The sequence below is a fragment of the Pinus tabuliformis genome, chromosome 6 (assembly GCF_031772625.1).
Source record: "Pinus tabuliformis cultivar Carrire ecotype Pingquan chromosome 6, CPIR1, whole genome shotgun sequence".
Lineage (NCBI taxonomy): Eukaryota > Viridiplantae > Streptophyta > Pinopsida > Pinales > Pinaceae > Pinus > Pinus tabuliformis.
The window spans coordinates 1964795366-1964798416 of NC_142292.1; the positions used below are offsets into that span (position 1 = coordinate 1964795366).

The following is a 3051-nucleotide window of genomic DNA, read 5'->3' on the forward strand; positions in this document are numbered from 1 at the left end:
AGGGGAGGAAATCCAATGACCATGAACATAACTGGCACAAAAGAATGCCAGCTATTTGTGATGCAAAATTTCCTCTAAGATGAGACGCCTTGTGGCATGTCTAGTTCATTTTGTATATGGGCGCTCCCTCTGAACTAAAGGAAGGTTTTATGGAACAAGATCAACATATAGAAATTGCAGATATTGGGGTTATCCAGAATATGTTGATCATGTTTTTGGAGGTGCCTTTTGTTGAGGAAATATGACATGGATAGAAGGCCATTCTATGGGTATGTTGACATCATAACTATATTGGTGGGTTGTCCTTCTCAAAGATCCTTGGTGATACCACAAATCTATATGGAATGCGTGGAAGTAATTAGGACAGTCTTTGGAGATAGAGTTATTAGGCACCTATCTTAATGTGTAGGCCAGTAAACTTGTATAAAAAGATGACCCCTAAACCTTTTATTGAAAGTAGACTTAAATAGAAAATGGTATTCGAATGATGACAAACATGAATGGCACACAACCGTCACAAAAGTTTCCCCTATCTGGTTGTAATGCAAGGTTTCCCTTTAAGATGTGGTTACTTTCATGGTTCATTTGGTCTATGTCACTCCCAACTAAAGCAACCTGCGTCATAAAATAGGAACTGGAATTGCAGCTTAACCATGCTTTTGTGACATAAAAGTGCGCTAGCTATTTGTGATGAAAGGTTTCATTTAGGATGAGATTCCTAGCCTGGTTCATTATCTATATGGCACTCCTAACTAAAGGAAAGCTCCATAAAACCGGACTAATAAATCAAAATTGCAGCTATGCCTATATGGCACTCCTACCTAAAGGAAAGCTCCATGAAATTGGACTAACAGATCAAAATTGCAGCTATGCCTATTTGGAGGTGCAAGTTTGCTAAGGAGGTCAGACTTGGATATAAGACCATTTTATGGGTATTTTTACATTATAACTTTGTTGATAGGTTGTCCTTTTCAAGGATCCTTGGTACTGCTATAAATCTATCTGGAATGTATGGCAGGTAATCAGGGTAATTTTCAGTAGCGTAAGAGATGATCTGTGCCACAGTGGAGGAGAGCCCCATGCTCAATTCTAACATATTGCTTGATTGGCTGTAGGACCAATATTCTACTCACTACAACTCCCCCACTTTGTGTGCAACTCTATGAGTGCTTAAAGAACTTCTCACCTCCTCTGTACCAAAATGTTTGAAGATTTGTCCAGGCAAAGGGTACCTATAATTGGTGCATTTTCAATTTCCAATTATATAGCCATTCAATTTTCATATCATTTGATTGCTTTAAGAAATTTTGTGTAAAGCTAATGTACAATCTAGATTTGGTGCACTTTCCCTGGCATACGTCGATAGTGGGGAAACCTGGGGATGTTAATTCGATGTAATGATGGTTGTTGCATCCCTTTTAGTAATCTTCCTATTAAGCTTTTAAAGATAATGTTGCCTCAATTCTGAGGATTGCGCAAGAATTTAAAAAATACACAATACCAAAATCTTGAAAATTGCTACTGAATAGCACCATGGCTTTTGTTTCTAGAGTTTGTTGACTGAAGTACAATACTTCACAAATGGGCTTGGAAGAAAAGTATTATTATCAATTTGAACGGTTAAAGTACTACACCTACACAAAGAAAAATACAGGAAAATTGGTTAATTCAACTAAAAGCATTGTAGTTATAACAATTGGATCAAGCTCCACTATGCTTACTCTTCTTTCGAGGCTCCAAGCTTGCCCTTCGGAGTCCCTCTCTTTGCATAGAAACGGATCAAACCTGTCTAGAGCTTGTAAACCCAGATGGTGCTCCTGAAAAGAGCCAGAATAACAGTAACCATCCATGAACTAACCATCCAATAAGGAATAATGGCATCTGCCTTACCAGCTAAGTAGAAGGAGGCCAACTTCCATGCCAACCAAGGCCCAACAATGCACCTCACCACGGTAAAATACACAGTGAAAAATGGAGAAACAGAACTATAGATCATGTTGGCCAAGACAGACTCTGTTTTAGCCATACGAGAAATAGTCCACACATTCTGTAATGGAGTCGTCGATGCCCCTGCAGCTATCAGAGAGATGGCCGAGAGCCCTCCATGGCCTGCATAGTACCTACAAGTTACTAGGTAGAAGGAAGAGGTGATCAGATGGGTTGGCAAGCAAATAGTGGAGCAAGTCCACAATGAAATATGTAGTGCTGAACTCCATGATTTTGTTCTCTAAATCTGTGTTGGGTGTATCAAGCTTCCATGGGTTACTGCGCATGTCGTGAGTAGAGAGAATGCAAACGATGGTTGCATGAACGAATGAGATGCCACAGCTCGCAGCCTCGAACCTGTTCTTACCCTTCCGGTTTCGCTTGTTCTGGTGACCTGGTGAGCTGCAGGGGAGTGTCGGGTCGAATGCAGCCCGCGGTTAATTCCCAAATTCGAATTGAGGTGTGAATGGCGGCAAGACAGCGATGGAACTCTTGTCAGACATCATTAAATGCGGAGGGTGGCGGATCTGGCCGGAGCGGGCGGAGGGTGGCGGATCTGGCCAACGCAGGCGAAGGGTGGCGGAGCTGGGGAGGAATTGCTGGTGGCCGGAGCCGAAGGTTTTTCTGGGCGGCGACGGAAACCAGGCCATTCCTCCGCTTGGGTAGACTACTCCGTCATTCCCAAATTCGAATTGAGGTGTGAATGGCGGCAAGGCAACGATTGAACTCTTGTTAGACATCATTAAATGCAGAGGGTGGCGGAGCTCACGTAGGGTGGCGGAGTTGGGGAGGAATTGCCTGTGGCCGGAGCCGGAGGTTTTTCTGGGCGGCGACGGAAACAGGGCCATTCCTCCGCCTGGGTAGACTACTCTGTTTGATGAATCCGTGAAGTTGGGGAAGAGTGCTCAAGAATATATCAAGTAGCGTTTTAGTGCTAATTGCCCGAAAAGGAGCCCACTATGAAAGAGATTCAGCTTATTATACTTGTTACTTGGGATGTAATTTTAATTTTTTATTGACTTGTTATTAAATTTTTTGACTAAAAAATTAAAAAATCTATTCAAA

The 3051-nt window shown here is 42.2% G+C and overlaps 1 pseudogene; it reads right to left on the reverse strand.

Moving 5' to 3' along the window:
* Positions 1 to 1717: 1717 nt before the first annotated feature.
* On the reverse strand, positions 1718 to 2834 carry LOC149267038 (TLC domain-containing protein At5g14285-like; annotated as a pseudogene).
* Positions 2835 to 3051: the final 217 nt, after the last annotated feature.